Source organism: Molossus molossus, unplaced genomic scaffold, assembly GCF_014108415.1.
Source record: "Molossus molossus isolate mMolMol1 unplaced genomic scaffold, mMolMol1.p scaffold_m16_p_4, whole genome shotgun sequence".
In the NCBI taxonomy this organism is placed as follows: Eukaryota; Metazoa; Chordata; class Mammalia; order Chiroptera; family Molossidae; genus Molossus; species Molossus molossus.
The window spans coordinates 34,193,053-34,217,470 of NW_023425377.1; the positions used below are offsets into that span (position 1 = coordinate 34,193,053).

Here is a 24,418-nt window from a genome sequence, read left to right on the forward strand (position 1 = left end):
GAGCTGTTTCAATTTGATCTGTTTACATTTCTGTGTCTCTTTTTTTTTTTTTATCCTCACCCGAGGACATTTTTCCATTTTTTGTACAGATAGAGTGGGAGGGAGAGAGAGGAAGAGAGAGAGAGAGAGAAACATCGACGTGAAAGGGACACATCGAGTGGCTGCCACTTTCACGACCAACCAGGGCCGGGGACAAACTGCAACTGAGGTACATGCCCTTAGCGGGAACCGAACCCGGGTCTCTCAGGACCGCAGGCGGACACTCTAACCGCTGAGCCAAACCGGCCAGGGCCATTTCTGTGTCTCTTATCAGACTCTGAGCTCTTTGACTGTAAGAACCTGGTGAGACTGTTTCATATATGAATTCCCACTGCCACTGGCTGGCATGCGTCTTGGTACTCATGTTTGAGTGAACAAAATGTTTGGAGTCCAGAAGGGATTTCTGGCAGCAGGATTTAAAGTTGGTGGGAAACAGAGGAGTAGGAGCAGAGAGGAGAAGGCAGGACAATATGGTGTTGAGACAGAGAGCTATGGATCCTGCTTTCCACATTCCTGATGCTGAGAATGCTTCCACACAACTGGATATCAGGCTTGTAGGAGATTAATTGAGAAAGGCTGATCAGAGGAGAAATGATCTACTCAACACATTTTGCTTGTTGAAGAAGGCCAGATTGAGCATATAAAGCTCTACCTAGCCAGGTGCTATGGTTTCCTTTGATTGATAGTGGCCAGTTTGAAGGTGACTCCTTAGGCTCTCTACCCTTCCAAGCTTTTGCTCTTCTGGGGAGGGTAAGAGGGAACTTGGAAGATTTCCAACAGAGCTGCAAGGGAGAACCTGCTGTTTTCCTATACTTAAAAGAAAATTTAAACTTATTTCTGCTCGCCCTGGCCGGTTTGGCTCAGCGGTTAGAGCGTCCACCTGCGGTCCGGAGAGGCCCGGGTTCGGTTCCCGCTAAGGGCATGTACCTCGGTTGCAGTTTGTCCCCAGCCCTGGTTGGTCGTGCGGGTGGCAGCCACTCGATGTGTCCCTTTCACATCGATGTTTCCCTCTCTCTCTCTCTTCCTCTCTCTCCCTTCCACTCTGTCTGTACAAAAAATGGAAAAATGTCCTCGGATGAGGATTAAAAATAAATAAATAAAAATAAACTTATTTCTGCTCAGTTCCAAGAGTAATACCAGGAAACAAAGAGAAGAGACTACTGTGACCCTACCCACCCACCTACTCTTATTTCTATACTTCAAATTACCCACCTTTATAGCAGTCCTTCTTGTTTGGGGGCCTTGAAAGTAGAGGCTGTCTGATTATGCTTGGCCCTACACACTGGTTTCAGCAGCTCAGGAGACTTGAGCTCAGAGCTAGTTTCTCTGGGAAGGTTCTCAGTCAGTGCTTTTCAAAGTTTGGGGGTTAGGGGACACAGACTTTCCCTTTCTCACACTCTTGAGCTGGTTAGGTCTGTCCCAAGAAGGAAGCCAGGCTCCCGAGGGCTGGCAGCGCTGTGTTCAGCTGAACTCTTCTCTTGGTCCATACATTAATTTATTCATTCTAAGATTTGAGCTTATTTTATTTTTAAGCATCTTACTCTTATAGCGTTTTATAACTTCTGTCAGGCTTGATTATAATTTACATGTTCATTTTGTAATTTATCACTGATGCAATAGATATTTGCTGAATTTTATTTCTGTCCTTTTGGTACTAGGCAATGATGCAAGCTAGAATTATTCCTGGGTTCTAGCTATGCTCGCTGGTGTCCATAGGAAAAGTGTGCTGTTCTCTGTCCTTTCCTACCCATTCCCAGGGAAGTGTCCTATCTAGACCTTTCTAATAAACTGGCACTACCCAATCAACTATTGCCCAGGGGCTTGTTGTTCTCCCTCCCCAAGCTACTAATCAAGGTTTGTTCAGTGGCTGCAAAGTCAATTTCCCACCTGGTTGAAGTAAACATAAGAAAGTAAATTAACTGCTAGAATCTCACATAATACATAGAAAAGGGAAATGAACTCCAGAGACAGGTTGTTTGCTTGCTCTTTGGGAATACCTGCTGTTTGGGGGAGGTCACTGCTTGTTAGGACGATACTTTCTCCACTCCTGAATGACCAGACATCACTATCTGCACTCTGAAGGCCTGAAGGAGCACCCTATTTTATTCAAGCGAGGCAAGGGGAAGGCCTCAGAGTAATATGAATAGAGAATAGGACTTCTGGAGGCACCAAATCTGGCTTGAATTTCTAGTTCTACCACTTTCTGACTGTCAGACTTTATATAACTCCTTTAGTCTCAGCTTTCCCATCTATTAAAAGGGGATGACAATTCTGATGTTAGAGAGTTATAGAGGTAAATACAGTGTATATGCAAGTAGCTGGCACCTATAAAATAACAGCTATTCAGTGGTAGAGAAGTTTAGAGGCCAGGTGACTTATCTTTAAGATATTTGGTCGTCAAAAATTCACACAATACCCAAATATATAAAGTAGGTGACTTTCAGGTGGCCTCTTCTGCATGAATTTTCAAAAGACTATTTATTGTTGGACATTCTTGGCTTTATCCCAAACTAAGAACAAAAGGTTGATTTATTTTGACTCCCCACATCCTCCAGTTTTTTTTTTTTTTTTAAGGACCTTTCGCCTACAAAGAATTTGGGTTAGACAATCACAGGAGAAACTTTAGAGTTCGATTTTGCTTTAGCCTAAAAGCAAAACCAGGCCCGCGGGCATCTTGTTTCTAGCCGTCTCTCAGTCCGGCGTAGGGATACTGGGAGAAAAAATGTCCTAGGAATTTTGCAAAGGGAGACGCTAGGGGGCGGAACGTAACAGAAAACCGGAAGAGGCGGGGCTAACAATTTTAGTGTCGCAAGGTTCAGTGAGGATACTGTCTGCTGCTCTGGAAGGCGGCAATTGGTTGAGGCGATGAGCGACGTAATAGCCGCGCGCTCACGGAGTCAGACAGTCGCTGCCGAGTCTGCGCATCGAGAGCTGGTTGTCGCTGCGGCCGCCTGGAATTGTGGGGGTTGTGTCTACCACTCGGCTGCCAAGCGGGAAGCCGAAGGTAGGGGCGGTGAGGGCTGTCCGGCCCTGGAGCTGGGCGGGGGGCTCAGGGCACTGCCCGGCCTTCTCCTGCTAGCGGCCCCGGCGCCTTCCCAGCACTGTTCTGGTGTCCCTACACATCACCCCATAGTGTCTTTAAAGCGGGACTTCCAGGTGGGACCTGCGCACCTCAGACCTGGCCTCTGAGTCCAACGGCCTCTTTCCCTACCTTTCCCACTCAGAACGTCTCTAGTAACCCTTATATGTAAGGAGATGAGGCAGTGGGGATCTGAGACTGGCATTTGGCTCCGTGTCTGTTTTAGTTTCCCTCCTTCTTCCCTTCTCCTGACCTCAATTTGTACGTCTGTCTAACCGCTCCAGTGTTGACACTGGTTCTTGGTTGAGATCTCTGTTGTCTCTTCACCATATGGAATTACGTCCAACCCTCGTGGGATTTACACTCCTATTTTGTGTTTTTCTTTGATTTGGTAGAGGAAGACTTGACTTTCAGTTAGGGGTTACAGACTTTGGTGTGTCTCAAATCACCTTGGAGGTTGTGCATATCTTTGGTCTCAGCTCAGGTCTTCCGGATAAAGTGGAGCCCCGGCACCTGCAGTCCTCCCCAGGTGGTTCTGATTCAGGTGGTCTGGAAATCCTCGCTTTGAGATTCTCCATTTCAGAAGACAGGAGAGAATCAATTGATATATGAGCCCCTGTAATGTAGTTTCAGGTGGGAAAGACCAGGAGTCAGAAAATGCCCAACACCTGAGAGGCCAGTGGGGCCTTCCTTTGCACTATAGGAACTGGAAGGTGGTTTGATGCTTTAAAAAATAAATATTGAGGATGCATATGTAAGATCAGTTTTTAAATATTTTTCAGTGCCTAGTTTCAACAAGCCCAGCTGACTTTCTGACCATAATTATTATTATTATTTTTTTATCCTCACCCGAGGACATTTTTCCATTTTTTGTTCAGATAGAGCGGGAGGGAGAGAGAGGAAGAGAGAGAGAGAGAAACTTCGACGTGAAGGGACACATCGAGTGGCTGCCACCCACACGACCAACCAGGGCCGGGGACAAACTGCAACCGAGGTACATGCCCTTCGTGGGAACCGAACCCGGGTCTCTCTGTACCGCAGGCCGGCGCTCCAACCGCTGAGCCAAACCGGCCAGGGCTTTCTGAGCATAATTAAACTAAACTGCAAACTACTTTGGCATTTGGGGGTTATATTAACCCAGACTAGGTAGGCAGGAGGAGGGAGAATGAATCCTCCATGTTTGCTAACAAGAAATTGATGTGTTGATAAACATTAACAGTGTTTGTTTTGATAGTACAAAAGATGTTTTGTATATGTGTGTCTTTTTAGCTCTCACCCCACTCAGGCTTCTTTCTTTTTTGATAAAAATATAGCCAGATTTGGGGATTGGGTAGGATTTAGCCGGGAGCCAGGGCATGAGGGTGTCAGGGTTGATGTTTGTATAACATGGATCAGGACTTGGTCTGTGATTTCTGTTGAGAACATGGCCCTTAGGTTTCCTAATAAAATGTTGCCACATCAGATTTATTTTAACCCTTCTGGGTGTTTAGCGAATTTAATCTGTTAACACATGTTGTTCTGATGAAACTGGCTACAGAAAAGACAGGCCCCATTTTACAGGTGGTGGAAATAGGGATTATGTTAGTAGAAATGAGGTAGCCCAGGAATGAAAAGTTGCCTTGCACTCTGAGTCCTGCTTTCCCCCCACTTTCTGCAGTCTGAAGGCCAGCTATTACTTACTTCTCTGTAGGGGCCAACTTTGAGCCCTGGTGTTGTTTGGTTGGCTCCACAAAAATTAAGTGAAACTGAAAAGTAACCAAATGGGTTTTTAAATAAACATGTCAGAACTTAGTCCTTCAATGTGTTGTTCTCCTGTAGAGTGGTATGTGCAGGTTTGGGTGGTGGGGTTGAGGGTGGCATCATTTATGTAATATGTCCATTATCCAAAGCAGTTTTGAAAATTCACTTCTGAAATTGTCTACAGAGACATTAATACATTGACACCATACTGTATTTTTTATTAATTTATTTTTTACCTCAAATGGCATGGTTAAGAAACTTTGTCACCGGACTTGTCTACAGATGATTTTAACAGTTCTTTTTAAGTGGACATAATACTTTTTTGGAGTGTGATAATCATGAGTTTTGATTCTGAATCTGCATTTATTAGCCATATGACCTTGGACAAGTTATTTCACCTCTTAGGCTTGGTTTTCGATTGCATAAAAAATAGGAATAATACTTAAAAGAGTGGTGGTGCACCCTCCTTGGAGCACACCACTCGAATCTCCTTTTCGAGTGAATTTTCTTTTGCCTAAGACTTGCAACCAGGGGAGAAATAGGCAGTGGCAGCTCGTCCTAGGCTAATCCTCTGAAGTGTCTCCAAGGCCCCCTTTTCTCAGACTCTCCAGTGAGCTGACAGCAGCCTCCCCTTAGCTCCCTTCTTTTCCATGACTCTTCTAGAGGGCCAAAGCAACCCCTCTTAGGCTTTCCTCCTATTGCTTCTTCTTGTTTTGTTTTATTCTCACTTGAGGACATTTTTTCATTTTTTTTGTTCAGATAGAGTGGGAGGGAGAGAGAGAAACATCAATGTGAAAGGGACACATCAAGTGGCTGCCACCCGCACAACCCAACAAGGGCCGGGGACAAACTGCAACTGAGGTATGTGCCCTTAGCGGGAACTGAACCCGGGTCTCTCTGGACCGCAGGCCGATGCTCTAACCGCTGAGCCAAACCAGCCAGGGCTCCTATTGCTTCTTCTATCCTAAGCCCTTCCTTGTTTCACTGTCCCCAGCTTTAATAAACGTACTCTCAAAATAAAAGACAAATGAATACTTTGAAGAGTGGTTAAATGAGATAATCCATGTGAAAGCTCTTGGGACATGGCAATGCAATAACTGTTTTCACCGTCAAAGAATGCATTAAGATTTGCTATTAATGAGAGTATTAATACTGTAAAGGCAGGTTGTATCTTTTTCCAAATAGATGGTGCCTTCCAATTCTCTTTTCATTGTGTTTGTGGATTCATGCTCTTCTCATCTTGCCCTTTTTTTTTTTTTTTTCCCATTATTTTCTATCCTTTCATAAGTGAAGCTCTGCTGCAAAGGCTGTTTGCCAGTGTCTTGGAGTAAGACTCTTTGCAGGAGAGCTAATCTGAACATTTTTACAATGCTATCCCCTTGGTCCTGTATTCCTGGGGATTTTTCTCTGGGGTCTCAGATGGTGCTTAGATCACACTCTGTAGCACAGACTTCTCTAACTCCTGGATTTGGTGTTAATTTGGAGACCTGTCCTTGTGGAGCTAATCTTTTTCTTTCTGAGCAAGGATGAGTACTTTATCCTTCTCTAAGTCGGTTTTAAGCTTCAAGACTTAGTCTTCCACAGCATAGAGATTCTTATTTTAATTACATGTGGTCTAAGGGAATATCCTGCCCTTTTCTTCATTTACTTTCACTAAGGGTTTCACTGCTGAGTAGGGGAGAAGAATAATCTGTTGCTGTTCAGGTTGGGCTTTGCGTAACCTTTGCTTCCTAGCATCAACAGCAATTGAGTTTGTCTTTGGGACAAAAACCTCCAAAAGATTCAAGCTGCTCAGGACACATGAAGAATTTTCCAGAATTTTCCTGGCTTGTTAATGGTTTACACCTAGTGTCCCCACTTGTGCAATTTTCTGCCTTGGAGACAGTGAGGATTCAGTAGCAATAGAACTGTGTTCAGCCCGACTTGTAGTTCTTTCAGGTTCCCTGGCAGCTCATTGACAAGGGCATGGTTGTGATGGCTGGTTATGTCTGCCCTCATTCTCTTTCTCTCTCTTTCTATCCTGCTTTTTGCTTTTATTAGCATCTATTTTATGCTGAATTTACTCCCGGGCCATAAGTTTTTTGTTTCTTCTGTTTCACCTGGGGTATCTTTTTCTTCTATGCAAACTCATTTTCTGGTTTAGGAACAATATGCTCTTTATCAGCACTCTCAATGTGGGAAGAAGAGCTCATATGTGGGCAATCCATTCATGAGCTCTGTAAGTACTGCACCCCATATTGAGAGCTTTGTTCACCTGGATGTGCAGAAAATCTGCATCTAAACTCTTAAGTTCAGCATTACTCTCTACATTTTAAAGCATGTTCAGCAAAAATTTAGCACTCTTCTTTGGGCCACTCACCGTGTGTTCAGCCCCACCATTAGGCCTAGGCATACCTACCAACCCCACCATTGTAATGATGGAATGGCACACATTGTTTCAGTAAAGTGACATCTTTCAGATATTTGGTGTCTTTTTGGATATGTATACCCTTGATGGCCTTGCTCTCATTCTCTTAATAGTGCCCTTGGTTTTGGTGTTTGAGGCATTGAGAAGTGTCTTAGTAAGTTATGGGCTGCTATAATAGAATACCATAGATTGGGTAGTTTAAATAACAAACATACATTTATTTTTCACAGTTTGGAGGCTGGCACGGTCAGGTTCTTGATGAGGGCCCTCCTCTTGGTTCACAGGTGGCTGCCTTCTTGCTGTATCCTCAATTGCTCAGAGAGTAGAGTGAGTCCCAGTCTGGTCATCCCTCTGTAAGGGCACTAATCCCATCATGGGGCTCCACCCACATGACCAAATCTAACCTTAATCGCCTCCAAAGGCCCACCTCTAAGAACTATCACATTGGGAAGTAGGGCTCCAACATGTATTTGTGTGGTGGACACATTCAGTCCATAAAAAGAAGGAAGTGGCATAGCCAGTGCATGAGTAACATTCCATTGATACCTTGGTGGAGGTTAAGGTCAGAGAGCTCTAAGGCTGGACAAATGGCATATTTCAGTCTTGGCTCAGGAATGCTGCTGAAGTATGGTAAATCCTTCATGATAACCATCATGTTTCTTGGGGTTGCCTCATTTGTGAAATGAGAAGACCTGTATTGATCTCTCATGAGGAGGGTGAACAACCATTTTAGTTTGCCCAAGACTGAGAGATTTCCCAGATATGGGACTTTAGTACCCAAACCAGGAAAGTCTGGGGCAAACCAGTACAAGTTGGTCATCCTACCAATGACTTATGCAAATTAATGACTATCCTTATGGAAACTGGGTCAGCCCTTTGTACATCAAGTGTTTCTTTCTTTTTCTTTTTAAATCCTCACCCGAGGATATTTTTTCTATTTATCATCAGATAGAGTGGGAGGGAGGGGGAGAGAGGGAGAGAGAAAGAGAAACATCCACGTGAGAGAGACACATCAACTGGTTGCCTTGGTGGGGAAGAACCGTAACCGAGGTACACGCCCCTGACGGAATTGAACCTGTGACTCATTGGTTTGGGGCCTGACGCTCCAACCACTAAGGCATACCGGCCAGGGCCATCAAGTATTTCTTAACCTTTTGTTTATTATCACTCTTTTGAGACTTCTCCTAATTGTTCCCCCCCCACTGAATTTTAATAGCCCAAATATACTTTGTATCTGTTTATGTACTGTGGCCCTTTGGAGGGCCACAAACTGTTGTAATAGCTAAGATTTTTCTTCCCCAACAATCAGTTTCACCCCCTTGGGGGCAATATTGCTCTAATTGAGAATGCGTGCCTTATATTCTCTCTCTCTCTCTCTCTCTCTCTCTTTCTCTCTTTCTCTCTTTCTCTCTTTCTCTCTTTCTCTCTTTCTTTTTTTGGTACTTGACCCTAGCGGGAACCAAACCTGGGACTCTCTGGTCCTCAGGCCAACACCCAACTGCTGAGCCAAACTGGCCAGGGCTATATTCTCTTTCTAATACAGTCATCAAGGCTTGTTTTCTATCTAGTAGATCCAGCTATTACTATAAACTTTTTCAATGCCTCCAACACCAAACTAGTAAAAAGAGGAGAACATTATCTCATCTAATTTTCACATCAACCTTGTAAGGTAGTTGGTATCATCCCCATTACAGATGAAGAAACTGAGGCTCAGTGAGGTTAAGTGATTTAAGTTTGCTGCAGCTAGACTTTAAATCCAGTTCGGACATCACGGCTCTTTCTATTGCACTGTGCTACTGCCCCCCTCCCCTCAGGAGTCTGCAGTCATCAACAGGGTATTTGACCATTTAACTTATTTCCTCAAGGACCTACTAGGCGCCAGACCCTGTGGAAGATGTTGGGGACACTAAAGTGAGTAAGTTCTTGCTGTTGAAGAGCTCATTGTTTTTCCAGGGTGGGAATGCATTAGGGCAAGTACCTTTGTACCCTTTCCTGTTTGGGCTGTAGCTAAGCCATGGAAAGATTTGAACTAGTTGGCCTTTAGGAGGGTTAAAGCTGTGCTTGTGTCCTTACTACAGGGTGGGGCAAAAGCAAGTTTATAGTTGTTCATATGGAAAATAATACAGTAATTAATGAATAATATAAGTTTATTTTTTTTAATCCTCACCCGAGGACATTTTTCTGTTTATTTTCAGATAGAGTGGGAGGGAGGGAGAGAGAGAGAGCGAGAAGCATCCAGGGCCAGGGCCAAACCGCAACCGAGGTACGTGCCCTTGACCGGACTCGACCCTGCAACTCTTTGGGCTGGCGCTTTAACTGCTGAGCCAAACGGGCCAGGGGTAATAATATAGTATAAATTCTGTTTTTTGTGTACTCACATCTGTACACCTACTTTTGCCCCACCCTGTATATCTGTTTGCCAACCAGCTGAGCTGTTTTTAATTGCTGAGTGTGTTGGGTATAGTATATAACCAAAAGAGTAAATTCCTTGGCCATTATGTATTCGTGAGCATGAGGATTGTTAAGAATGACATTTCTGTTTTGCTTATTGATATGTACATATATATTTTTATGCTCACTTGAGGACATTTTCCCATTTTTTTGTTCAGATAGAGTGGGAGGGAGAGAGGAAGAGAGAGAGAAACATCGATGTGAAAGGGACACATCGAGTGGTCACCACCCACACGACCCAACCAGGGCCAGGGACAAACTGCAACTGAAGTACATGCCCTCAGTGGGAACCAAACCCGGGTCCCTCTGGACCGCAGGCTGACACTCTAACCGCTGAGCCAAACTGGCCAGGGCCAATATTCTTAATAATTCAGAGCAGTTGTCTGTCCTTTTGTGAAGTTATTCAAGTTGTCTCAAAACCAAATGATATTAAGAGAGTTGGAGAAGAAATGGGATGTGGGTAGAGATGGGGATAGGAGGGATGAGTTTTACCTGGACTTTTCCAGGGACTGGAATTAAGTTTATCCTTTATTGTTTTTATTTTCTTTCAAATCTTGGACTTTCGAGGTGGTCCACTTATCATCTACTTCTCTGTTGCCTCCTAGGCCTTATTTTTTCATAGCCGAATCTCCTGAGTTTGTCTAGGTGTTCCTGGACTGGAGGTTAGAACCCTTGGGTAGTGTCTGATATTTAGCTCATGTCACATGTCATATCCACAGAGAAATGGGAAGGGTATGTTTTTTAGGTCTGCTTGCTGGCTATGCTTTCACAGAGGGAATTCTTGATTATGCCTTTTAATTAGCACTTATCATCATAGTGTAGAGGGACATCACAGCAGTCACTAAACTGACCCATGTCTAGTCATTTCTCTCTATAATATCCTCCCTCTTCTGTCTTATGAGGGGAGGGGTTCTATAAACTGGAATAATCTGAGATGTATCCCAAGGGTCTGGTGAGGAAGACTAATGCCATTTTAAATGGACATTTCTTTACTTTTGGCAATAGTTTCTTGCACATGCCTTACAGTTCTGTGAGGCTCCCAAAGTGGGCAGCAGTCATCTGACCAAACTCCAAAAGACTAGCAGGCTTCAGTTCACTGGAAGTTACATAAGGTAGGACAGTCAATATATACAAGATTGATTGGTCATGCTTTGAATCCACTGGGTAGTAGATATTGGAAGCTTAAGGGGCCAGCTCCCAAGCAAAGTACTTAATGTTGATTTTTGTGACCCTCCCCATCTGATACTCATGGGGATTTGGGTCTGTTTGTATTCATGAAGCAAAGTCTCCATCCGTGGGCCCAGCTACTAAAGTATAAAATTGTGTATCTGGGCTGGAAGAGATAATCCTTGAGGGGTCTTTATATCAGTTTCATTCATGGTTCCTTGGGTGAGTGAAGAGTCAGCAGATGGTGTTTTAGGCCTATCACTGCCCAGTGTTGTAGTTTTGCATTCAGTGGGGTTTTTACTGATGACAAAACTGAGCCCCGAGAGAAGTGAAAAGGGTGGTAAACCTTTTTTAGGTCCACCAGTGTATTTTTTTTTTTTTCAATCCTCACCCAAGGACATTTTTCCATTTTTTGTTCAGTTAGAGTGAGAGGAAGAGAGAGAGAGAAACATCGAAGTAAAAGGGACACATTGAGTGGTTGCCACCCACACAACCCATCCAGGGCCAGAGACAAACTGCAACCGAGGTACGTGTCCTTAATGGGAACCGAACCTGGGTCTCTCCAGACCGCAGGCCAATGCTCTAACCGCTGAGCCAAACCGGCCTGGGCGGGCCACCAGTGTATTAATGGCAGAGCTGAGACTCAAGCCAAAGGGCTCACAGAGGGTGGCCATAGAATATGCTAGAATTATTTGAAACCTTGTAAAGATGCAAGAAGCTATTGCAATTAAAAATCTCCAGAGAGGGTGAAGGCTTCTCCACTGACTATTTTGTCCATTATCTTACAACCCTCACTGTTGAGGATTTTGCCTGTAATGCTGATTTTTCTCCTATTCATATTGAACTGTTTCCTCTTGCTCTCACCCCTGAGAAAATAGATTTGAAGTTTCCCCATTTTAGAAACAAAAAAAAGATAGCTCTCACGCCAGACTGCTGTGTGTTCTATAAAGAACGGTGCCAGTGCAACAGTGGACCTTTTGTGGCAACTCAGGCAAACCTTAATACATCTCAAAGAAAAAGAAACTGAAAGAATGAATGGTAGGTCAGAGTGGTTTAAAAACATTTTGGAGTCAGCTCACTTGGTTTCATATTCTGCTATATACTTATTAGCTGTCAGATGGGGAAGGTACTTATTTTCTCTAAGCCTTAATTTTATGATCTGTAGAATGGGAATAATAATAGTTACTTTTCTTGGGAATTATTAAGAGAATACATATGTAAAGTTCTTCCTCTGGCACAGTTTAAGTGCACTATATTATCACTAATGACATAGCAGCAGTTGTCAGTTCCTGATCCAAGACTTGGTTAGAGGATAAGTTATGTTGACCAAGTAAATTTTATTTTAACGATCACATCATTGTCTCTCTTCTTTGTTGGTTGGCTTATTATTCATAGCAATAGTCACGGCTAGCTCATACTGAATAGCCAAAAGGTGTGAATAGTAAGGAACGTTACAGCTGCTCTGCCATTGCTTTCCTTACTCCACTCATTTCTCACCTTTCTGAGGTTCTCTTTAACTGCTGATTTAGCCAGTAGGTCCCCGTTTCCTGGGCAGTGTCTGACATGGGGATATTAATGGAGCAGGGCTGACTGGTCCATAACCTGCCTGGGGCCCTCTGACAATATGTTCTTGTCTCTTGCCTCTCTCTTCAGCAGACATGAAACAATTGCTCAGTAAGGGAATTTTGACATCTTTCATGGCTTTCTTCTGATTTGTATGTCCATTTCTGGTCTCTGTGCAAGGTCTGGGAGGCACAGTTAAATACACCTACCTGGATTTTATCAAGTTGACTCTCTTTCCCTTGGAGATTTACAAATGGTTCAGTGTAGCAATGGGGGTGGGAGTGGGAAGAAGCCCCTGCATCTACAACCCCCACATTATATTGCTCTCAAGCTGATTTTTTTTTCACCTAAAACACTTCTATTTATTTATTACTTTTTAAATCTTTATTGTTGAATGTATCGCAGATGTTCCTCATTTTTGCCCCATTGACCGCCTCCTCCCCACTCCTGCCCCCCTCCTGCCTTTTCCCACACTGTTGTCTGTGTCCATTGGTTATGCATATATGCATATAAGTTTTTTGGTTTATTTCTTCCCACCCCCCAACCCCTTTCCCTTTGAGGTTTGTCAGTCTAGCAATGAATTTGTACTTCTTAATCCCTTCACCTTTTTCACCCATTCCCCCAACCCCCGTCCTATCTGGCAACCAACAAAATGTTCTCTGTATCTATGAGAATGTTTCTGTTCTACCTGTTCATTTTGTTTGTAGATTCCATTGTCGATAGATATATATTCATTGCCATTTTGTTTGTTCATATATTTTATCTTTTTCTTCAAAAAGACCCTTCATCATTTCATATAATAACGGTTTGGTGGTGATGAACTCCTTTAACTTTTTCTTGTCTGGGAAACTCTATATATGGCCATCGATTCTAAATGACAGCTTTGCAGGATAGAGTAATCTTGGTTGTAGGTTCTTGGTTTTCATCACTCTGAATATTTCTTGCCACTCCCTTCTGGCCTGCAAAATTTCTTTTGAGAAATCAGCTGACAGCCTTATGGGAACACCCTTGTAGGTAACTAACTGCTGTTCTCTTGCTGCTTTTAAGATTCTCTCTTTGTCTTGAACCTTTTGCATTTTGATGATGATGTGTCTTGGTGTGAGCCTCTTGGGGTTCATCTTATTTGGGACTCTCTGTGCTTCCTGGACTTGTATGTCTGTTTCCTTCACCAAGTTAGGAAAGTTTTCTGCCATTATTGTTTCAAACAGGTTTTCAATTTCTTGTTCTCTCTCTTCTCCTTCTGGCACCCCCAAGATGCGAATGTTGGCACACTTGAAGTTGTCCCAGAGGCTCCTTACACTTTCCTCATTTTTTTTGGATTCTTTTTTCTTTTTGCTGTTCTGATTGGGTGTTTTTTGCTTCCTTATATTCCAAATCGATGGTTTGCTTCTTGGATTTACGTGCTCTACTATTGAATCTCTGTAAATTATTCTTTATTTCAGTTAATGCCTTCTTTATTTCTGACTGTGCATCCATCATTTCTGACTGGTCCTTTTTTATGCTCTTGAGGCCCTCCCTAAGTTCACTGAGGTTCTCACTAAGTTCATTGAGCATCCTTATAAGCAGTATTTTGAACTCAGCATCTGTTAGGTTGCTTATCTCCATTTTGCTTAGTTCTTTTCTTGGGGTTTTGTTCTGTTCTTTCATTTGGGACCTGTTTCTTTGTCTCCTCATTTTGGCTGCCTCCCTGTGTTTTTTTCTGTGTATTACTTAACGAGCGGTATGGGGCTAGCTGACACCAGATGCTACTTGTCTGAAAGAATTTAGGAAAACCTGAAGCAGGCTCCAAGACAGGCCAATGCTAGGTTAAGCAAGTGGCAACAGCTTGGGTGGGCCTGAAAGTTGGGTGGGGCGGGGCCTCAGGGAGTCACCAGGGCGGGGCAAACAGTGTGAGCCAGGTTGCTGGAGTCCCAGATATGGTGGCTGTCTGCCGCCCCAGGGAAGGGCTCAGCAAAGGAGCAAAGGCCTCTGATAGCCCTTTATCCCGGAGAAAGCCAGCCCCCTCTCCAGCCCTCGCTCCAATGCCAAACAGCTCAGTTCTTCCCTGTATGTCTCTGGCACCCCTTGAGCTGCCTCCCATCTAAGCTTAGAGGGAGTGCGTCCGAAAGTCCGTGCGCGGGCCCTTTAAGGAGCTGTCTGGGGCTCCAGCCGCCTCAGCCTCCCTGAGCCTCAGTTCCTGCTGGTTTTTCCAGCCAGAAGTTATGGGGACTTCTCTTCCTGGCACTGGAACCCTGAGCAGGGCACCTGGTGTGGGATGGGGACCCCTCAGTCCTCAGGAAGGACCTTCCCAGCCGAGGTGTCTGTAAGGTAGCCAGGCGCCGCCGGTGGGAGGTGGGAAGAAACCAGAGAGCCAAACAGCCGAATAAGCAGAAATCAGGCTTTATTGGGTACACTCCGGGCGGGTTCAGAGACTCCGGGGGTCGAGTCCAAGAAGCCGCGCCCGATGCTGGGGTTTGTGATTTTTATATCTGCGCCTATGGCAGTGGGAACTTGTTGTTAGGGTTAGGTCCTGAGGGGCTACGCATGGGGGCCCCTGGAATGTGAGTCTATTGTCCCGGAGCAAACAGTTCCTGGACTAGGACAGGAGAATGGGACAGGAGTTGATCTATGAGTTCGGGGCAAACAGTTCCTGAAACAGGGTGGGAGTTTAGGTTGGGTAAGCGAGGTAATGGCTGAACAGTTTGCCTGGCTCCAGTTCCCAGGCTATCGGACAGTGTCCTCCTGATTTTTATCCGCCACATGTGGGTGTGGGACCAGCCCTTTGAGCCTCCGCCCCTCCTACCAGTCTGGATGTGGCTGCTGCTTTAATTCCGTAGTTGTAGGATTTCCATTCAGCTTGATTTCAGGCAATTTTGAATGATGGTTGTCCTGTAGTTTAGTTGTAACTTTGATGTGGTTGTGGGAGGACGAAATACTGTGTTTACCTACCCCACCATCTTGACCGGAAGTCCCCCTCAATTCCTTTTTTTTATCCTCACTCGAGGACATTTTTGCATCTATCTTCAGATAGAGCCAGAGGGAAAGAGGGAGGATGAGAGAGAGAGAAACATCAATGTGAGAGAGATACATCGACTGGTTGCCACCCACACGACCCCAACCGGGGCCAGGGCCAAGGCCAAACTGCAACCAAGGTATATGTCCCCAGCAAGAACTGAACCCGGATCTCTCTGGTCCACGGGCCAACGCTCTAACCGCTGAGCCAAACCGGTCAGGGCCATGCAGTTCAATTCTTAAGAGTAAGTTATATCTTTCCAACTAGACTAAGACTTCCTGGAGGTCAGTCATTGCATCCCTCATTCCTGTTTGTGTACCCAGCCCTCAGCCCAGTTCTTAGCTCATAGAGGGTGTTTAGTAAATGCTTGTGAATGCAGGAGTCCTGCTATTTGGTTAGGTATTGTGCCTACCAGTTGATCGGCATACTTTGTCATTCACTAGCCAGGGGTCTCCAGCTCAGATGTTTCAGGGCCAGGTAGAGAACAGTCATTGTGAGGCATTATTGAATGGTGGACCTATGTCAAACTGGATTGCTCATGTGCTTCGCCGGGAAGCAGCTGCTACTCAGCTCATCATTGTCATGGTGAATGTGGCTCTATGGCCTTATCATCTCATGTTACAAAAGAAGCCAGAAATCCAGGTTTTTGTGAAACCCCTAGGGACTACCAAAGCACATCTGTGGTCCAGATTTGACCTATGGACTACCTATTTGTGACCTTTGGGTAGTGGCTAAGATTTTACACATTTAAGTTTCTTTTGGAAGAAGAAAGGGAGGGGAGCGCATAACCTGAATGCTTTTGAGAGAGTTTTGGTGAAAGCCTAGCTTTGATTGAGTGTCCTGTAATTTTCTGTGGATAGTGAATTAGTCTCTTTACCTGAGTCCTGCAGAACCCCATCTATGTTCTAAGTTTTATTGTCCGTTGTATTCTGTCCCTAAAAATATGGTGATTCAGGGAATTTTGTGATTTTTGCCCTTTTTGCCTAGCCTCCAATGAAACAGGTTTGGTTATTGTTCCTGCTTCTATTTCTAAGGGTCTGGTGGTAAGGCTGGCACAACATGAAGTTCCAGAGAGCATTCCTGTTAATGGCTTCTCTGAGGATGTACTCTGGGTGAATAAACACAACCGAAAGGGAAATTAACATTATACAACATCATTGCCTAATTGTGGTCAGCCAGAAGAAAATCTGCACCTCCATGGAACCTTTTGCAGGGCAATATCTTATCCTGCGGCTCCTCTGTTCTTTTCATAGACACTAAGGGCCTCTGGCAGTGCTTACTTGCTTGGCATTACCTTCTAGTTCTCAAAAGTTTTGTCACCAGTGGTATCCCCATCTGAGGCAGAAACTAGCTGATTGGAATATCTCTGGAAGAATATATGAGAAACTGTAAAGAGTGGTTGTCTTTGGTGAGGGACCCTGGGTGACTGGAGAATGGGGGAGGAGGGAGGCTGACTTTTCACTGTGTTCCTTTGTGTGCTTTTTCAAATTGGAACCAGATGCATATATTGTTCTTATTTTTTTAATGTACCAAGTGTGGTCTCTTCTTCAAAGTCTTCTCTGTTCTCACTTTATTCCTGAGCATAGGGTTCTCTGCAAACACCTATACCCAGTAGACTTCGTCTTCGAGGTGACAGTGTGCCCCTGTGCTCCTCAGAAATAGCTTAGGGTTTCTCATCCAGCAGTCTTTGGAATAATAATCAAGCCTAAAGTATGTTCAATAATTTACTATTTATAAAGGGCTTTCAAATACATTATTTTATTTGGTCTTTACCACATCCACATTTTATGGAGGTAAGACATTGAGGTTTGAAGAGTCTCTATGACTTAGGGTCATATAGTTAGCCAGTCAGGGTAGAGCAGTGACTAATCCAGGTAGTCTTTTTTTAAAATCCTCACCCAAGGATATGTTTGTTGATTGGAGAGAGAGAGAGAGAGAGAGAGAGAGAGAGAGAGAGAGAGAGAGAGGAGAGAGAGAGAGAGAAACAGAAAAACAGAGAGAGAAACAGAAACAGAGAGAGAAACATCAATGAGTTGCCTACCATATGGGCCCCGACTGGGGACTGAACCAGCCACCTAGGTATGTGCCATGACCAGGAATCAGACTTGCAATCTTTTTGGTGTACAGGATGACACTCTAACCAACTGAACCACCCGGCTGGGGCCAGGTAGCTTATTTCATATTCATGTCCCTTCCTCTTAGTTCCTGTGGCAGTGAGGTAGTCTTCTCTTTGTGGAATTCTCTTATGGGTTTCCAGAGCTATTTCATTTGGGGCAGGAGTAGAGCTGTGGTGTTCCCTCTTTCCTCTTTTGGTTCAAGCCTTTCCCTCCTTAGGACACTCAAGTTATGTAGGCCTTTGTTCTCTGGAAAATGGGATCAGTATTAGATTTCGACATTTTCTAGATGGGGTAAACTAAGGCTTCATTGGGGCAATACCTTTCAAAGAAGCTTGAATTGACAGCCTGGTTTCTTATTCTTTGCTGAGTATTATTGCTGCTATTAGGCACAAGGCTTTGTTTCCAGGTTACAAATTTTTTTGGCAAAGAAGTAAGTGTGGAATAGAATCGGAAGGACTCATGTAGTCCTTGGATATAATTTAATGCTCCTCAGAGAGTACACTGTAAAGTGCACAAGATGGATTTGGGTTAATACCCTGACAACATATGGCTTGGCATGTAGGGCTTTCCTGAGAGACCCTCCTTACCACACACAGCCCACCTTTGTTGGTGGCCCCTTCCCACTGGTCTTTCTAGCAGCTGTTGTGCATCTGGGTGAATCATCAGCTTTCTTAAGCTTCAGAAAAAAAGAACGTTAACTGATGAAAGTCCTCATTCAGAAGGCAAAATAAACAGACAACCTGAGAGAGACAGACGGACAGACAGACAGTATGTTTTAGGACTACTTTGCTTCCCCTGAGCTTGTCCAGAGTGTTCACTTCATCTTGCCTTTTCTACTCTGCTGTCCCTGACATTCTGGTTGTGGAAGTTCTCAGGAAGCTCCAGAGAGGCAGCAAGCAACATGGAGGGAAGGCTATGTTTTTTCTTGAAGACCAAGCAAAAATTCTTTTTTTTTTCTTTTTATAATCTTTTTTTTTTTTTTTTATCCTCACCTGAGGACATTTTTCTATTTTTTTGTTCAGATAGAGTGGGAGGAAGAGGAAGAGAGAGAGAGAGAGAGAGAGAGAGAGAGAGAGAAACATCGATGTGAAAGGGATACCTTGAGTGGCTGCCACCCGCACGACCCAAGCAGGGCCGGGGACAAACTGCAACTGAGGTACATGCCCTTAGTGGCAGCCGAACCTAGGTCTCTCGGGACCGCAGGCCGACACTCTAACCGCTGAGCCAAACTGGCCAGGGCCAAAATTCTTTTTACCTTTTCGGTTCCTATGTAAATCAGAATTAGATTACCTTCAAAGAGAATTCTATATGCAATATTGTCATAATTCAGACTGGGAGAGGCTCCTGGTACCTCCTTTGTAATCTTTGTTGGGGGCGCGTACAGATCATGCTCAGGTTGGCTATTCAAAAGAGAGCTGTCCCAGAGATAGGTACCAGCTGATGGCTTAGTTAGACTCTCACTGGTTGGCAGCTTTGTAGGTCTGGAAACTTAGCTTGTTTACCCAGGTTTAAGTTTTAGTGGGTTGTCTCAAGCACAGAAATTCATGAGATCACCAAGCCACAGTTTCAGTTAACTAATTAACTCTAAGAAACATGACTACCTAGTTGGTTTGTGTGGACAAGTAGGAGCATTGTCTCCTCTATAGAAAAGTTTAATTGGGAATTCAGCTCACCCCTGGAGGAAACAAGGTGAAGTATGGTGGAAAGCTCTTGGCTGAAGCATCAAATATACCCAGATGTAAACCATGTGCTAGCTGTGAGACTTCAGATGAGTTACTTAACTTCTCTGCTCCTATTTTTTACCTGTAACCCTCATTGGGTTTTCAGATATATATATGTTAAGCACAAAGTAAAATATTTCCCCCCATATAATCCCTTTTTTCCTTCCCTCTCCTCCCAGCATTTTCCTTTTAGGGCTACGTAAGTAGTCTGATCAAAATATGCTTCTCTGTTTTCCTTAAGACCAGGAACAAACCCAGAGACATAGAGGTAGGGTACAGACTGACAAAACTCAGAAGAGGGGTTGGGGGTAGGGAAGAGATAAACCACAGAACTTACATGAATGTTTGCGTAGCCAATGGACATAGACAACAAAGCTGGGGATGGAGCGGGGGCAGGGGAGGGGTGGATGGGGAGGAGCTTGTCAATGGGGGAAAAAGAAAAAACATCTGTAACAAAAATAAATTACTAAAAATAATAATAATAAAAAAAAACCAGGAACAAGACAGGGATGTCATGCCCTGGCCGGTTTGGCTCAGCGGTTGGAGCATCGGCCTGCAGACCAGAGAGTCCTGGGTTCGGTTCTCGCTAGGGGCACATACCGCCCCCCCCCCCAAGAAAAACAAAAATGACAGGGATGTTCGCTTCTACCACTCTCATTCAACATAGTACTGGAAGTACTAGTCACAGCAATCAGATGAGAAGAAGAAGTAAAAGGCATTTAAGTTGGAAAGGAGGAAGTAAAACTTGTTATTCACAGATGACATATTATATGTAGAAAACCCTAAAGACTCCACCAAAAAACTACTAGATCTAATAAATGAATATGGCAGTGACAGGACACAAAATTAATATTCAGAAATCAATGGCATTAAAAAATTTTTTTTCTTTATTGATTTTTAGAGAGAGACAGAAACATCAATGAGAGAGAACATCAATTGGCTACTTCCTGCATGCCTCCCATTGGGGATCGGGCCCACAACCTGGGCATGTGCCCTCACCGGGAATCAAACTGGAGACCTCTTGGTGCATGGGTCAGTGCTCAACCACTGAGCCACACTGGCTGGGCAATTGGTGGTATTTTTTTTTTTAATCCTCACTCGAGGACATTTTTTGATATTTTGTTCAGATAGAGTGTGGGGGAGGGGGCAGAGAGAGAGAGAGAGAGAAACATCAACATGAAAGGGACACACTGAATGGTCGCCACCCACACGACCTAATCAGGGCCGAGGACAAACTGCAACTGAGGTATGTGCCCTTAGCGGGAACCGAACCCAGGTCTCTCCAGACGGCAGGCCGATGCTCTCACCACTGAGCCAAACTGGCCAGGGCAATTGGTGGCATTTTTATGCACCAATAATGAACTATCAGAAAGAGAAATTAAGGAAACCCATTTACTATTGCAACAATAAAAAAATCAGGTACCTAGAAATAAATTTAACAAAGGAGGTAAAAGACCTGTACTAGGAAAATTATAAGATTCTGAAGAAAGAAACTGAGGAAGATACAAATAAGTGGAAGCATATACCATATTCATGGATAGGAAAAATTAATATCATTAAAATGCCCATACTACCCAAAGCAACCTACAGATTCAATCAATCATATCTCAGATCTGGAACAAATATTCCAAAAATTTATATGGAACCACACACGATCCTAAATAGCCTCAGTAATCTTGAGAAAGAAAAAATTGCAGATATCCCACTACTTGATCTCAAACTATACTACAAGGCCATAGTAATCAAAACAGCATGGTATTGCCCTGGCAGATTTGGTTCAGTGGTTAGAGTATCAGCCTGTGGACTGAAGGGTTAAGGGTTTGATTCCTGATCAAAGGCATGTACCTGGGTTGAAGGTTTAATCCCTGGCCCTGGTTGGGGTCATGAGGAGGCAACCAACTGATGCGTCTTTCTCACATCGATGTTTTTCTCTGTCTTTCTCTCCCACCCTCCCACTCTATCTAAAAAAAATATCCCCAGGTGAGGATTATCAACAACAAGAAAGCATGGTTTTGGCACAAGAACAGGCATATAGATAAATGGAACAGAATAGAGTGCACAAAAATAAACCCACATCTTTATGGTCAATTAACATTTGACAGAGGAGGCAAGAACATACAATGGGATAAAGATAGTCTCTTCATTAAGTGGTGTTGGGGAAATTGGACAGATACATGCCAAAAAATACAACCAGAACACCAACTTATACCACACACAAGAATAAACTCAAAATGGATTAAAGACTTAAATGTAAGCCTTGAAGCCATAAAAATCCTAGAAGAAATCATAGGCAGTAAAATTTCAGACATTTCTCATAGCAACATTTTTGCCATCTATATCTTCTCAGGCAAGGGAAACAAGGAAAAAATAAATGGGACTAGTCATCAAACTAAAAAGCTTTGCACAACAAAAGAAGCCATCAACAAAATGAAAAGTGCACTGAATGGGAGAACATTTGCCAATGATACATCTGATAAAGGGTTAATTTCTAAAATATATAAAGAACTTATACTACTCAACACCAAAAAGACAAATAACCCAATTAAAAAATGGGCAAAGGACCTCAATAGACATTTCTCCAAAGAGGACATACAGATGGCCAATAGACAAATGAAAAGATGTTCAATATCCCTAATCATCAGAGAGATGCAAATTAAAACCACAATGAGATATCACCTCATGTCTATCAGAATGGCTATCATCAACAAATCAACAAGTGCTAGTGAGGATGTGGAGAAAAGGGAACCCTCGTGTACTGTTGATGGGAATGCAGATTGGTGCAGCCACTGTGGAAAACAGTGTGGAATTTCCTCAAAAAAATTAAAAATGGGCCCTGGCTGGTTTGGCTCAGCGGTTAGAGCATCAGCCCGCGGTCCAGAGAGACCTGGGTTCAGTTCCCGCTAAGGGCACGCACCTCGGTTGCAGTTTGTCCCTGGCCCCGGTTGGGGTTGTGTGGGTGGCAGCCAGTGGATGTGTCTCTCTCACATCAATGTTTCTCTCTTTTCCTCCCTCTCTCCCTCTATGAATGCAAAAAGTGTCCTCAGGTGAGGATTAAGAAAAAAAAAATTAAAAATGGAACTGCCTTATGACCCAGGGATCCCACTTCTGGGAATATATCTGAAGTAACCTGAAACACTAATTCGAAAGAATATATGCACCCATATATTCATTGTAGCATTATTTACAATAGCCAAGATCTGGAACCAGTCCAAGTGCCTATCAATAGATGAGTGGATAAAAAAACTGTGATACATTTACACAATTGGAATACTACTCAGGGGAAAAAAAAAAAAAGGAATTCTTACCTTTTGCAACAGCATGGATTGCTTGGCGATTATTATGCTAAATTAAATAACCCAGTCAGAGAAAAGCAAATACCATATGCTCTCATTTATATGTGGAATCTAATGAACAAAATAAACTGACGAACAAAGTAGAAACAGAGGCATGGATACATGGATACTGACTGATAGCTGTCAGAGGGGAGAGGGTTTGGGGAGCTGGATGAAAGAAGGTGAAGGGATTAAGAAAAATATGTATATATAACACAGACACAGACAACAGTGTGATGTTAGCCAGAGGAAAGGGGGATGGGAGGTAAAGAGGGGAAATGGGCATAGAAAGAGACTTTGCTTGGGGCAGTGGGCACAAGATGCAGTGTGCAGATGGTGTTTTGTTGAGTTGTATACTTGAAACCTGTATGGTTTTGTGAAGCAGTGTCACCCCAATAAATTCAATTAAAAAAAAACCCCACCCCACTAACATACACTTCTCATTCTGTTAGGGCACCTGGAATGTATTTGAGAGAGAATGATTTTTTATTCTCTAGGTTCCCTTTTATGTGTTCTTTGCAGACCCTCTATTACCTCAGGTTACAATAGGAAACACTAGTTTCTAGCTTTCATCAATCCTTTTCAACCTAAGGAGTCTTTCTGGTTACCATTAAATCTACAGTTCTTTGCTGAGCATCCACTCTGTCAGGTACTGCTTGGCCATGGAAATGTAATGGTGAGTGAGACAGATATGGTCCCTGCCCTCATTAACAGCACTACAATTCCCCTCCTTAGATGGGTTACTTCTGTGGATGACTCGTCTTGTTCATTCTTTTTTTTTTTTAAATTCTCACCCAAGGATATTTTTTCATTGATTTTCAGATAGAGGGTGGGTAGGGGTGGGGGGGAGAAACATCGATGTGAGAGAGACACATTGACTGGTTGCCTCTTGCACTACCCCGACCAGGGCCAGGGTCCGAACTATAATGGAAGTACATGCCTTTAACCAGAATCAAACCCTTTGGTCCTATGGCTGACACTCTAACTGCTGAGTCAAACCAGCCAGGGCGTCTTGTTCATTCTTTGTTGCTTCATACTAATTTCCTTCTGAGAGGGCAATCTTCTCCCTAGACCTAGGGGACAGTGCCCCTTTGTCCTGGTTGGGCCTTGCCTGCCTGCTTGCCTGCTACCAAGTGATGAGAGCAGTGTGTTGAGGCTGAAGGAGAAAGCCCCATGAGCTCCTACTGCCTCAGTCACACATGTCCCAAGAGCCTGTGCTTGGCACTCTTGAATGTTTCTTTTCTCCTTACACACAGATTATAGTGTTCACTGGTAATTTAAATTCAAATAACCTTCCACCCTATCTCTGCCTAAAAAAAAAAAAAAGCCCTGTGTATTACAGGGTAGAGAACAAAGAAGGCCAGGCCTGGTCTCCTGAGGGGGTGGGGGGGTGGGGTGTGTGTGTGTGTGTGTGTGTGTGTTTTAATCCTCACCTGAGGCCTGGTCTCCTGGGTGTGTGTGTGTGTGTTTTAATCCTCACCTGAGGCCTGGTCTCCTGGGTGTGTGTGTGTGTGTTTTAATCCTCACCTGAGGCCTGGTCTCCTGGGTGTGTGTGTGTGTGTGTGTGTGTTTTAATCCTCACCTGAGGCCTGGTCTCCTGGGTGTGTGTGTGTGTGTGTTTTAATCCTAACCTGAGAATATTTTTCCATTGATTCTCAGATACAGTGGGAGGGAGGGAAGGAGAGAGAAAGAGATATGTGAGAGAGACATATCAATTGGTTGGCTCTCGCATGACCCCAACCAGGGCTGGGGATCGAACCATAACCGAGGTACATGCCCTTGACCGGAATTGAACCAGTGACTCTCTGGT

The 24,418-nt window shown here is 43.9% G+C and overlaps 1 protein-coding gene across 1 annotated transcript in view; it reads left to right on the plus strand.

The window, feature by feature from the left end:
• Positions 1-2,955: 2,955 nt before the first annotated feature.
• Positions 2,956-24,418, plus strand: part of SIL1 (SIL1 nucleotide exchange factor) — a 270,334-nt gene continuing 248,871 nt past the window's right edge. The window contains exon 1 of the mRNA XM_036241063.1: positions 2,956-3,043. The gene's annotated coding sequence lies outside the window, so the exon portion shown is untranslated. The remainder of the gene's footprint in view (positions 3,044-24,418) is intronic.